We start from the raw sequence: 14471 nt of genomic DNA on the forward strand, positions 1-14471 counted from the left end.
GACAGATAGGGCATCTGTGCTTCTAGCTCCGAAGCAACTTTGCAGTATTTTGTTTTTTTTATGTGTTATAGCTTACATTATTAACCCAGAATTCTGGGTTAATTCTGGAAATAAATAACTTTTGGATATCAGAGCGGCGGTAAATCACCAGCATTACGATCAGGAATACAACTTTCCTGAATTTGATCCTTTGTTCGTACCCCCCATGGCAATTGAACTGATTCCAGAGGCTGATCCAAAACACTGCCGGTGGAGCAGAGGTATTCGGAGTCTGACTCAGGAGGCGCGCACACCTCCCACCGCTTCTGAGTATATTACTCGCAAATGTTCAGTCTCTGGATAATAAAATTGACGAGCTCAGTGTAAGGATCACCTTCCAGAGAAACATCAGGGACTGTAACATACTTTGTTTCATGGAAACATGGCTTTCTCGGGATATACTGTCTGAGTCCGTACAGCCAGTTGGGTTCTCAGTTCATCGCGCAGACAGGAATAAAGATCTCTCTGGGAAGAAGACAGGGGTGTATGTTTCATGATTAACTACTCATGGTGTGAATGTGATAACATACAGAAACTCATCCTTTTGTTCACCCTGACCTGGAATACCTCACAATCAAATGCCAACTATATTACCTCGACGGCCCTAAAGGAACTACTGGACTTTATGCAAACTGGAAACCACGTATCCCGAGGCCGCATTTATTGTAGCCGGGGATTTTAACAAAGCTAATCTGAGGAAAACGCTTCCGAAGTTCTACCAAAACATTGACTGTAGCACTCGCTCTGAGAACATTGGCCCACTGCTACTCAACAAAATGCCTACAAAACTGTCACGTAGAGTAGGCCAGAAGGATGAACTGAAAAACCCAACCTCTATCAAATAAAAAGATGGCTGAGCCGTAAAAGTACTTATATGCAAGGGTGTTTATTTACATAGTGAATCCGGAAGAAAAACAACAGTACTGCCATCCAAAGTATACATTATGGGGATGGCTTTAAAACAATGCTGCCCCATCAACAGCTCAATCCAAAATAGTTCCCCCCTTGAACTGAGAGGCTCATTTTGTAGGGGAAGCCCCTCCCATCAGAACATACCCAGCACTAATTAATTAAGCAATTACCTTCATCAAAGCCTACATTTTCCACTCAGCTAAACATAATGAATTATATACATTGCAACACGTTTCTCATGATACAATACACCAATATAACACACACCAATATAACACAAAATCACATCCCTACTGACATGGAGTCTTCCAATATGCCCATTCACATGAACGAGCCATTCGGGTCAGGCACGACAAAGCCAGCCCGATTACCGTAGCTCTGGTCCTTATCCCAGCATACCTGGAAGCTACAGAGATGGAAAGAGAGGAACAGAACCAAACAAACAACGCGCGTGCCTATAAAATTGATAACTACAATGTGTTGCTTAAATTAAACATGAACGCTTGTCTGTATATTCTTTAAACTGTTACTGACGGGAGGTAAGAATAAAGTATGAAATGTATGTACTAAGATAGGGAAGTTAACTTGTGTGTCGACCTACATTGTTAGCGGAGCTGATAACGGAGCAGGGAGGCGCGCTGAGTGTGTGTGTACCAAACGCTGCCCGTGGCCAGTGACGAACTTTTCTGTCACAAAGATCCTCTCCCGCCCTCCCTTCAGGAAAATCTGATCATTACTCCATTTTGCTCCTCCCTTTCTATAGGCAGAAACTCTAACAGGAAGTACCCGTGCTACGGACTATTCAACACTGGTCTGACCAATCAGAATCCATGCTTCAAGATTGTTTTGATCACGCAGACTTGGATATGTTCCGGGTAGCCTCTAAGAATAATATAGACGAATACATGGATACGATGACTGAGTTTATCAGGAAATACATAGATGTACCCACTGTGGCTATTAAAACCTACCCTAACCAGAAACAGTGGATAGATGGCGGATTAGCGCAAAACTGAAAGCGCTAACCACCACATTTAACCATGGCAAGGTGACTGGGAATATGGCCGAATACTAACAGTGCAGATATTCTCTCCGTAAGGCAATCAAACCGGCAAAACGTCAATACAGAGACAAAGTGGAGTCGCAATTCAATGGCTCAGCCCCCTCCTGTACTTCCTGTTCACCCATGACTGTGTGGCCACGCACGCCTCCAACTCAATCATCAAGTTGGCAGACGACACAACAGTAGTGGGCCTGATTACCAACAATGACGAGACAGTCTACAGGGAGGATGTTAGGGCTCTGGGAGTGTGGTGCCAGGAAAATAACCTCTCACTCAACGTCAACAAAACAAATGAGCTGATCGTGGTCTTCAGGAAACAGCAGAGGGAGCACCCCCCTATCCACATCAACGGAACCGCAGTGGAGAAGATGGAAATCTTCAAATTCCTCGGCTTACACATCACTGACGATCTGAAATGGTCCACCTACACAGACAGTGTGGTGAAGAAGGCTAAATAGCTCCTCTTCAACCTCAGGAGGCTGAAGAAATTTGGCTTGGTACCTAAAACCCTCACAAACCTTTACAGATGCACAATTGAGAGCATCCTGCCGGGCTGCATCACCGCCTGATACAGCAACTTCACTGCCCTCAACCACAGGGCTCTCCAGAAGGTGGTGCTGTCTGCCCAACGCATCACCGGCGGTAAACTACCTGCCCCCCAGGACACCTACAGCACCCGATGTCACAGGGAGGCCTAAAAGGTCAAGGACAACAACCACCCGAGCCACTGCCTGTTCACCCCTTCTATCATCCACAAGTCGATGTCAGTACAGGTGCATCAAAGCTGGGACCGAGAGACTGAAAAAGAGCCTCTATCTTAAGGCCATCAGACTGTTAAATAGGCATCGATTGCACGTTAGAGGCTCCTGCTCTATATACGTAGACTTGAAATCACTGGCCACTTTAATAATGGAACACTAGTCACTTTTAATAATGTTTACATCTGTTGCATTACTCATCTGATGTATATACTGTATTCTATTATATTCTACTGTATTTTAGTTTTTGCTGCTCCGACATTGCTCGTCCAAATATTTACAGTTGAAGTCAGAAGTTTACATACACCTTAGCCAAATACATTTAAACTCAGTTTTTCACCATTCCTGATGTTTTATCCTAGTAAAAATGATCTGTCTTAGGTCAGTTAGGATCACCACTTTATTTTAAGAATGTGAAATGTCAGAGTAATAGTAGAGAGAATGATTAATTTCAGCTTTTATTTCTTTCATCACATTCCCAGTGGGTCAGAAGTTTAGATACACTCAATTAGTATTTGGTAGCATTGCCTTTAAATTTTGTAACTTTGGTCAAACGTGTTGGGTAGCCTTCCACAAGCTTCCCACAATAAGTTGGGTGAATTTTGGCCCAGAGCTGGTGCAACTGAGTCAGGTTTGTTGGCCTCCTTGCTCGCACACGCTTTTTCAGTTCTGCTCACAAATTTTTGATAGGATTGAGGTCAGGGCTTTGTGATGGCCACTCCAATACCATTTTGCCACAACTTTGGAAGTATGCTTGGGGTCATTGTTCATTTGGAAGACCCATTTGCGACCAAGTTTTAACTTCCTGACTGATGCCTTGAGATGTTGCTTCCATATATCCACATAATTTTCCTACCTTATGATGCCATCTATTTTGTGAAGTGCACCAGTCCCTCCTGCAGCAAAGCACCGCCACAACATGATCCTGCCACCCCGTGCTTCACAGTTGGGATGGTGTTCTTTGGCTCGCAAGCCTCCCCTTTTTTCCTCTAAACATAATGATGGTCATTATGGCCAAACAGTTCTATTTTTGTTTCATCAAGCCAGAGGACATTTCTCCGAAATGTATGATCTTTGTCCCCATGTGCAGTTGCAAACCGTAGTCTGGCTATTTTATGGCGCTTTTGGAGCAGTGGCTTCTTCCTTGCTCAGCGGCCTTTCAGGTTATGTCGATATAGGACTCGTTTTACTGTGGATATAGTTACTTTTGTACCTGTTTCCTCCATCTTCACAAGGTCCTTTGCTGTTGTTCTGGGATTGATTTGCACTTTTCGCACCAAAGTACGTTCATTTCTAGGAGACAGAACGCGTCCCCTTCCTGGGCGGTATGACGGCTGTGTGGTCCCATGGTGTTTATACCTGCGTACTATTGTTTGTACAGATGAATGTGGTACCTTCAGGCGTTTGGAAATTGCTCCCAAGGATGAACCAGACTTGTGGAGGTCTACAGTTTTTTTTTCTGAGGTCTTGGCTGATTTCTTTAGATTTTCCCTTGATGTCAAACAAAGAGGCACTGAGTTTGAAGGCACACCACAGGTACACCTCCAATTGACTCAAATTATGTCAATTAGCCTATATGAAGCTTCTAAAGCCATGACATAATTTTCTGGAATATTCCAAGCTGTTTAAAGGCACAGTCAACTTAGTGTATGTAAACTTCTGACCCACTGGAATTGTGATACAGTGAATTATAAGTGAAATAGTCTGTCTGTAAACAATTGTTGGAAAAATTACTTGTGTCAAAGTAGATGTCCTAACCGACTTGCTAAAACGATAGTTTGTTAACAAGAAATTGGTGGTGTGGTTGAAAAACTAGTTTAATGACTCCAATCCTAAGTGTATAGAAAATGGCTCAGCCCCCTTAGTGTATGGAAAATTCCGACTTCAACTGTATATATTCTTAATTCCATTCCTTTATTTTAGATTGTGTTGTTGTGAAATGTAGATATTACTTGTTAGATATTGCTGCACTGTTGCGGCTAGAAACACAAGCATTTAGCTAATAATATCTGCTAAACATGTGAGACCAATAACATTTGATTTGATCAAACACCTCATCTAAAGACATCCCATCTCCAGATCTCATCATCTCTTCCGCTTGCTCAACAGTTCTCCGCTCGCTCAATGGTTTGTATTGTGCTCCCTCGCTTTTTGTCGAGTGGCTTTCTGTGAGTCTTTTTAGCTATTAACTTGTCAGTTTTCTGTTGGCGTGTGTGTCTTTGATTCAGTGCCTAGCTTGCCTTGTCTGTCCACTTTAAATAGCCCATTTTCTCTGTACCCATACTCTTTGCACTATGAACAAAGGATACTGTTAGTTCTGCCGCAGACTGCCATAGGGGTGGTCTGTCATGAATCATCGTCTGTTTGACTCTGAGGCTCAACCGTGTGTGTGTGTGTAAAACCCCAATGTATATATTCTTCCAAACACCACCGCTGACATGTTATGTCCACTGGTGTCCATTTCCTCCCAGTGAATCCTCACAGGATTCAATCTGCTGGAAAAACTATCATCACCACCAGCCGCTGAGACAAGAGAAATGATGTGTCACGTGTCATATAAATACATCATTACCTCATTCATGGTCATCCATATCCTCCCTTGGCCAATGCAATACCATCATCAACTGGGAGTATGACTAGCCAGAGGTTTGGCCAGGGCAGTCCGCTTCGTACTGTAAGTGAGACAAGCACAGTTATTTGCCCAGGCTTTGCATCCAAGGAAAAAGAACGTCGAGTCAGCAAAAAAAAAAAAAAGTCTGGTTTTGTGGTTTCTTTTAAAGGAAAGGAATGAATGGGAAAAATGACTTAACAGCTCCTCTCTCTTCCCACTGCCGTGTGAGTACGTTATGGATCGCAGCGTAGGAATATGGAGAGTAGGCCTGTAGCCGAACTCTTGCTCACATTTTTACGCCTGTGTGTTGTGGGATCTCTGTCTCACTTTCTGAATTAAATTTAAGAAGCTATATTGGCTTAGAAAGTACAAGAACTTACATTACCAAAGCAAACGTATAGGGACGTACCGACTGAATGATGACAGAAGAATCTCCCTCTGGAATTCTCAATATTTAATTGGCAGATGAAACAGATTTCTCAACAACCCATCTCTGAGCCTGCACAGTAATGGGAAAATTGACCTTGAAAAATATGTAAACTTGTATTTTCCTTTGTGGTAAAACAGCAGGAAGGATAACAGGCCATTTAAATAATACCGCTGAGAGTGACTCAGACAGGCTAAATTAGAGACTTCTAATAAACACAACTCGGTTCCTTGTAATTTAGGTGATTCACTTAGTGACCCTGCTTGTCCATGGAAAACAAATGCATCCCACCTATAGGCCTGTATTTAATGCATTTTTTTCTTACCTAAATTGTTAACCTTCTTATTGTGGGTTATTTGTTTCAAAGAGTTCTGGCATACTTCTGATGTAATGTTGAACCGCATTTGCAATCATGCCCATGAGTCACTAAATGACCTGTGTCAATGATGGTTACTTGCATGTTTGGTTGACTCCATTTTGCATAGCTTCCCTCACCAAAGGGTAATTGGAAACGAAATGAAACAGAATTGATGCTCATGATACTGACATCAGTGTACTGCTAACTGTATAGCTTCCTCCACCGTCCCCAAACCGGGTCAAACCAGTGAACCTCTGATCGCATACACATGACTGCCCTCCTTGACAACAATTGAGCTATAGAAAAGGATCCAATTTGATGGCTCTATTGGAGAAATTTCAAGCTTATGGCATGTTCTTATCTCTGTGACAGACAGTGACAGATTTGTGGACCTCACTTATGCTAAGAAACTGCCCAGAGGAATTCCCCAAGGTTTTGCATTCTGAGACATGGCGCAAATAGTCTTGTGTTTCAGGACCACCAATCAACCTCCTCCAATGTGTATTTAGTCGTCCACCTGGATGCCTGAATAAGCCAGCCAAGTCATCAAAAAGAAAACCCCTCTCTCCTTATAGCCTTGGCTAACCACAGTTGAATGACAGCCAGCCCAAATCTCTATGGAATTATGTCCTCTGGACACCAGCAGGATGGGATGGATGGATGCACTGGGCAAAAGTGAACTTCGCACGTAGCTGCCACTGTGAGGGCATGTGAATGGCAGCTATGCATTGACCAAAGTGCCAGATTGGCACACTGTTGACCTTTTGATTCCCCGGTATACCAAATGTATAAAATATTTGAGAACCATCATGCCTGCATCATGCTTATGGCTAGCTACTGGATGGCTCTGGATGCACTGCTAGCATGCAGTCACGGCTTTGACCTCATATGTTATGATAGTGTTCTTCTCTGACTCACTTTAGCTGTTCAGTCAGATAACCTTTATGCGGAGAAGTTCCACTCTATTACATTTTCTTGTCACACGGTGGTATACAGCGGAGCATCAACCTTGCAGTACCAAATTCTCTATCAATAGAGGGCACAAATCAAGGGACTATGTTGTCCTACCACCACTGAGGTGCCAGGACAGAGAAGAGCTGTGGTTGGTATGAAGGGTGGGGAAGCCAAGTGTCCACAGATTGCTGAACAGAGTGCTTGAGCCGAGGCAGAGATGGGCAAAGATACATCAAAATGTATATTGTTACAAAATACCCCCAAAACAAATGATCAGAATACTGGTGCCAAATAAAATAAATATTTTATTTAAAATACAAAAGCCGAGTCCCCTGTGGACCAAATTCACTGCATGATCCTCGCTCTGGAGGTGCATCCCTGTTTCAACTGTCTTTCAAGCTCCTCCCATCATCCATCAACACCTCTAATGGCCTCAATGGATACTGCCATAAGACTTCTCATACCAATGCATTACATTTGGGGTAATGGGAGCCACAAAATCGGAACCTCTATAAAAAATGGTAGAAAGTATTTTGTAAATGTTCTAAAGTATCTTGTTACAAATCACATACATTCTTTCCCAGGCCTTTCAAATACAAATGATAAAATACTCAAAAGTAATTCAAATACCCATCTCTTACTGGAGGTAGGGAGGAGCAGTTTCCCTTGACAAAAACCAAGGTGTTGAATTGGATGCAAGCTGCTACTGGGAACCAATGGAGATTGCAAAGGAGCAGAGTGACATGGGAGACCTTGGGCAGGTTGAAACGCAGGGTGCTGCAGCATTCTAGATGAGTTCATGGCATGTAGCCTAGCCAGCAGAGTTGCAGTAGTCCAGACAGGAGATGACATGTGCCTGGACTAGGACCTGTGCTTCAGCTGTCAAGTCATATTTTGCTGTTGTTCCCCTTCAATCTATTAGAAACATTGTTCAGATGGTGATAGTCGTTTCATTTCAGTTGTTTCTGTCATGGCCTCTTTACCCCTGTGAGGATGTTGTTCTCAGTCCCTGGTCTCCAGGGCCCCCCTGAGTTTCTGTCAGAAGACTCCGGTGTGCTCCCCAGCTCTGAGCCATTTCAAGTAGGTGCGTCTCTCCAGAAACACCAGGATCAACACATCCCTTTGCTCATCAAACAGACCAGAGGCGCGAATAAAAGTGAGTTGTGTTTGTGTGTGTGCGCATAGAAAAGAGAGTAACCCCATAGGACATACAACCCGGGGTTTAAATCGGCATTTGCTGTATTTGGTACCTGTTCGAGTCACCCCAGTCTGATTCAAAGGACATTAGACCCACCCCGCGACCTGGAACTATATGGAGCACCACTCGCCCCCAGGTAAATACGGCTGATCACACAAATGGTCTTTCTGCTCCCGTCTGTGATGTTGTCTATGATTATTTTGCCTGTTGAATACAGTTGCAAACCAAACCTTGGTAAATACTGTTTATATTCAGAACCACAATGTAAAGCTTAGAGAGGATCTCATGTTAAATACTGTTGAAGTAATATGGCTACAGGTTAATCTGCCTCGCCTAAAGCCCATTCTTGTGGGAAGCTGCTATAGACCACCAAGTGCTAACAGTCAGTATCTGGATACAATGCTTGATAATGTATGTGATATCAGCGCAGAGGTATATTTTCAGGGGGATGTAAATATATATTGGCTTTCATCAATCTGCCCACTCAAGAAAAAGCTTCAAACTATAATCAGTCAACCTACCAGGATAGTTACAAACAGCAAATGAATAAAATCATGTATTGATCACATCTTTACTAATGCTGCAGAAATTTGCTTTAAAGCAGTATCCAGATGCATCGGATGTGGTGATCACAATATAGTATCCATATCTAGGAAAACCAAAGTTCCAAAGGCTGGGCTTAATATAGTGTATAAGAGTTTTGTAGTGATTCCTATGTTGTTGATGTAGAGAATATTTGTTGGTCTGTGGTGTGTAATGATGAGCAACCAGACGCTGCACTTGACACATTTATGAAATGGCTTATTCCAGTTACTAATAAGTTTGCACCCATTAAGAAAATTACTGTGAAGACTGTTAAATCCCTGTGGATTTATGAAAATTGAAAAATTGTATGGTTGAGAAGGATGAGGCAAAAGCAATGGCAAATGTCTGATTGGCAAACTTACTGCAAATTGAGAAATCATGTGACGGAATAAAAATAAGAAACTTTACTATGAAGCCAATTTAAATTACATAAAGAATGATAGTAAAACGCTTTGGAGCACCTTAATTAGGGCTGAGATCCCGCTAACGGGAGCAATATGACAACAGCCAGTGAAAGTGCAGGGCGCCAAATTCAAAACAACAGAAATCTCATAATTAAAGTATCACACCATTTTAAAGATACACTTCTTGTTAATCGCACCACATTGTCCGATTTCAAATAGGCTTTACGGCGAAAGCACCACAAACGATTATGTTAGGTCCGAGCCAAGTCACAGAAAAACACAGCCATTTTTCCAGCCAAAGAGAGGAGTCAAAAAAATCAGAAATAGAGAGAGAATTAATCACTAACCTTTGATGATCTTCATCAGATGACACTCATAGGACTTGATGTTACACAATACATGTATGTTCTGTTCGATAAAGTTCATATTTCTATAAAAAAAAATCTCAGTATGCATTGGCGCGTTATGTTCAGTAGTTCCAAAAACATCCGGTGATTTTTCAGAGAGCCACATCAATTTACAGAAATACTCATTATAAATGTTGATGAAAATACAAGTGTTATACATGGAACTTTAGATACACTTCTCCTTAATGCAACCACTGTGTCAGATTTCAAAAAAGTTTTACGGAAAAACCAAACCATGCAATAATCTGAGTACGGCGCTCAGAAACTAAACAAGCCAAAAAGATGTCCGCCATATTGTGCAGTCAACAGAAGTCAGAAATAACATTATAAATATTCACTTACCTTTGATGATCTTCATCAGAATGCACTCCCAGGAATCCCAGTTCCACAATAAATGTTTGATTTGTTCGATAAAGTTAATCATTTATGTCCAAATTCCTCCTTGTTGTTAGCGCGTTCAGCCCAGTAATCCCACTTCATGACGCATGAGCAGACAAAGTCCAAATGTTCCGTTACAGTCTGTAGAAACATGTCGAACGATGTATAGAATCAATCTTTATGACGTTTTTAACATAAATCTAACATTGATCAGAGTCTGCTGAGGGAAAAAAAGTGTAGGTTATGGCTTTACACCCCCTACTATATTGTGGATAAAGAGTTACCTGTCTAACAGAACACAGAGGGTGTTGTTTAATGGAAACCTCTCCAACATAATCCAGGTAGAATCAGGAATTCCCCAGGGCAGCTGTCTAGGAACCTTACTTTTTTTCAAACTTTACTAATGACATGCCACTGGCTTTGAGTATGGCCAGTTTGTCTATGTATGCAGATGACTCAACACTATACACGTCAGCTACTACAGCGAGTGAAATCACTGCAACACTTAACAAAGAGCTGCAGTTAGTTTCAGAATGGGTGGAAAGGAATAAATTAGTCCTGAATATAAAAAAAAATACTAAAAGCATTGTACTTGGGGCAAATCATTCACGAAACCCTAAACCTCAACTAGGTTTGTAATAGAAATAGTTGAAATTGAGCAAGTTGAGGTGACTAAACTGCTTGGAGTAACCTTGGACTGTGAACTGTCTTGGTCAAATCATGTTGATACAACAGTAGCTAAGATGGGGAAAAGTCTGTCCATAATAAAGCGCTCTTCATCCTTTGTAACATCACTATCAACAAGGTAGGTCCTACAGGCCCTATTTTTGTTGCAGCTGGACTTCTGTTCAGTCATGTGGTCAGCTGCCACAAAGAGGGACCTCGGAAATGTACAATTGGCTCAGAACAGGGTAGCACGGCTGGCCCTTAAATGTACATGGAGAGCTAACGTTAATAATATGCATGTACATGTCTCATGGCTCAAAGTGGAGGAGAGATAGACTTCATCACTGCTTGTTTTTGAAAGAAGTATTGACATGCTGAATGCACCGAGGTCTGTTTAAACTACTAGCACACAGCTCTGACACCCATGCATACCCCACAAGACATGCCACCAGAGGTCTCTTCACAATCCCCAAGTCAAGAATCAAATCAAATTAATTTATATAGCCCTTCTTACTTCAGCTGATATCTCAAAGTGCTGTACAGAAACCCAGCCTAAAACCCCAAACAGCAAGCAATGCAGGTGTAGAAGCACAGTGGCTAGGAAAAACTCCCTAGAAAGGCCAAAACCTAGGAAAAAACCTAGAAGAACCAGGCTATGAGGGGTGGCCAGTCCTCTTCTGGCTGTGCCGGGTGGAGATTATAACAGAACATGGCCAAGATGTTCAAATGTTCATAAATGACCAGCATGGTCAAATAATAATAATCACAGTAGTTGTCGAGGGTGCAGCAAGTCAGCACCTCAGGAGTAAATGTCAGTTGGCTTTTCATAGCCGATCATTAAGAGTATCTCTACCGCTCCTGCTGTGTCTAGAGAGTTGAAAACAGCAGGTCTGGGAAACGCACAGGACAAAATAGAGCCATGGCTACATGGAACTCTATTCCACCTCAAGTAACTCATGCAAGCAGTAGAATCAGAATGTAAAAAACAGATACAATTACACCTTACGGAACAGCGGGGACTGTTGAGACACACACACAGGCACAGACATATGATACAGATACATATGATATGACACGCACTCTACACACAAGTACACATGGATTTTGTATTGTGGATACGTGATAGTAGAGAAGTGGCCAGAGGGAACACACCTAATGTGTTGTGAAAAGTGTTAATGTAATGTCGTGTAATATTTTAAATTGTATTTAACTGCATTAATGTTGCTGGACCCCAGGAAGAGAAGCTGCTGCCTTGGCTTTTGGGGATCCTTAAGTAATACAAATACTACTGTCAAATTTCCTGACTCTGGTTGGAGATGAATCACATACTCAGTGGGTAACATTTCTAAATATTCTGGTTGTAAACTGCTATTCTGGTTGAGAAGACATTTATATAAAAAGATGACAACCAATAGGTTAATTACAAGCAGCAATTAGATTTCAGTACCTTGCGCAAGGGCATATCAACAGATGTTTCACCTCATTGGCTCGGATTCAAAACAGCGACTTTTCGGTTACTGGTCTAACGCTAACGCTCTTAACTGCTAGGCTACCTAGACAGTTAAGCGGTAAACTACAAGGTACTCCCAGAGATCCTGATTGTCAATCATCATGTAATCTAGAGATGACAGGTTAGAGAACGGTGGAGAGATTGGTATATCTGTTTCATAGAAGATAGCATTACAGGATATTTCAAGGTTTCATAAACTTCTTAGTCCTGTGACCACATCACTTGTTATATGATTTTGATCAACTGGATTTAATGAGAGATGGAGTATTGTAACGTTGGCCAGTCGCTCTAAGACCCCGGGTTCCAAATGGAACATTTGATTTCCAGGTAAATCTAAATTATTGACTATTATATATAAGCTTTTCTGTTCATATTGATTTAAGATTATTTCCGGTCAAATCCAATGTCTAGTTTTTGCAAACCCTCCTTGAAAGTCTTACTCAAGGTCTGGAGATTGTTGCTCTCAATATTCATGGTTTGTAGGCCCTCAAACCCTGGACAAAACAGCCTTAAATGTTTGGAATGTTGTTAAGATTGAGTTCTGTGAGTCCGGTGAGATTTTCACCACAGAAATTGCACCTTTTTCTGGGCTTTTAAAAGTAATCCCATACATAGCCAGCAAAACAGCCTAAAATGTTTTTGCAATGGAAAAATAAAATGTATATTTCTTATTGGACAAGTCCAGGTATTCCCTCTCTATTTCAGTCTGTTTTCTTCTATTTGATGCCTAATGAACATGACCTAGCCCTTCATGCTTTGCAGTTCTCCGCCGAGACAGTCTTGGCAACGTCTCATCAGTGTTAAATTCCTCTGGGCCCCGCCACTTCTGCCAAAGCAGAGGAGGACATCTACAAAGCACCATTCACTCACTGCCCGCCCAACAACACAGGTGCCACCATGGCACACTACCACCAGGTGTGTTGAACTCCAACTCAATGCCCATATGCAGCATGTATGTGCTGGTTTTCTCTTCCGTATACAGTGGGGAGAACAAGTATTTGATACACTGCCGATTTTGCAGGTTTTCCTACTTACAAAGCATGTAGAGGTCTGTAATTGTTATCATAGGTACACTTCAGCTGTGAGAGATGGAATCTAAAACAAGAATCCAGAAAATCACATTGTATGATTTTTAAGTAAATCATTTGCATTTTATTGCATGACATAAGTATTTGATCACCTACCAACCAGTAAGAATTCCGGCTCTCACAGACCTGTTAGTTTTTCTTTAAGAAGCCCTCCTGTTCTCCACTCATTACCTGTATTAACTGCACCTGTTTGAACTCGTTACCTGTATAAAAGACACCTGTCCACACACTCAATCAAACAGACTCCAACCTCTCCACAATGGCCAAGACCAGGGAGCTGTGTAAGGACATCATGGATAAAATTGTAAACCTGCACAAGGCTGGGATGGGCTACAGGACAATATGCTAGCAGCTTGGTAAGAAGGCAACAACTGTTGGCGCAATTATTAGAAAATGGAAGAAGTTCAAGATGACGGTCAATCACCCTCGGTCTGGGGCTACATGCAAGATCTCACCTCGTGGGGCATCAATGATCATGAGGAAGGTGAGGGATCAGCCCAGAACCACATGGCAGGACCTGGTCAATGACCTGAAGAGAGCTGGGACCACAGTCTCAAAGAAAACCATTAGTAACACACTACGCCGTCAGCGCATGTCCGGGCCCGTCTGAAGTTTGCCAATGACCATCTGGATGATCCAGAGGAGGAATGGGAGAAGGTCATGTGGTCTGATAAGACAAAAATAGATATTTTTGGTCTAAACTCCACTTGCTGTTTTTGGAGGAAGAAGAAGGATGAGTACAAACCCAAGAACACCATCCCAACCATGAAGCATGGAGGTGGAAACATCATTCTTTGGGGATGCTTTTCTGCAAAGGAGACAGGACGACTGCACCGTATTGAGGTGAGGATGGATGGGGCCATGTATCGCGAGATCTTGGCTAACAACCTCCTTCCCTCAGTAAGAGCATTGAAGATGGGTTGTGGCTGGGTCTTCCAGCATGACAAGGACCTGAAACTCACAGCCAGGGCAACTAAGGAGTGGCTCCGTAAGAAGCATCTCAAGGTCCTGGAGTGGCCTAGCCAGTCTCCAGAACTGAACCCAATAGAAAATCTTTGGAGGGAGCTGAAAGTCCTTATTGCCCAGCGACAGCCCCGAAACCTGAAGGATCTG

Source organism: Oncorhynchus kisutch, linkage group LG14, assembly GCF_002021735.2.
Source record: "Oncorhynchus kisutch isolate 150728-3 linkage group LG14, Okis_V2, whole genome shotgun sequence".
NCBI classification, from domain to species: domain Eukaryota; kingdom Metazoa; phylum Chordata; class Actinopteri; order Salmoniformes; family Salmonidae; genus Oncorhynchus; species Oncorhynchus kisutch.